The sequence below is a fragment of the Anas platyrhynchos genome, chromosome 2, assembly GCF_047663525.1.
Source record: "Anas platyrhynchos isolate ZD024472 breed Pekin duck chromosome 2, IASCAAS_PekinDuck_T2T, whole genome shotgun sequence".
In the NCBI taxonomy this organism is placed as follows: Eukaryota; Metazoa; Chordata; class Aves; order Anseriformes; family Anatidae; genus Anas; species Anas platyrhynchos.
In genome coordinates this window covers 10678628-10678868 of record NC_092588.1, presented here as the reverse complement: position 1 = coordinate 10678868, position 241 = coordinate 10678628, and positions in this window count along the sequence as shown.

Below are 241 nucleotides of genomic sequence, written 5' to 3'. Positions count from 1 at the left end.
GACAAACATTGGGGGCTGTTTTGAGGGTGGAGAATGTTTACATTATTAGTACAAGAGTACACAGAGATTTAACCAACCAATTCTCCCAAGTCTGAGCTGACATGCATTCAAAGATGGAGTGACCTTGCTGGCTAAATGGATGCTCCACAGGCTGTTTAATACATTAAACTAAAGAGCAGCATCTGTCCTAACACCACTCATTGTAGGATACACCTGCCTTTGTCCTCCTTTTTGCACCAAC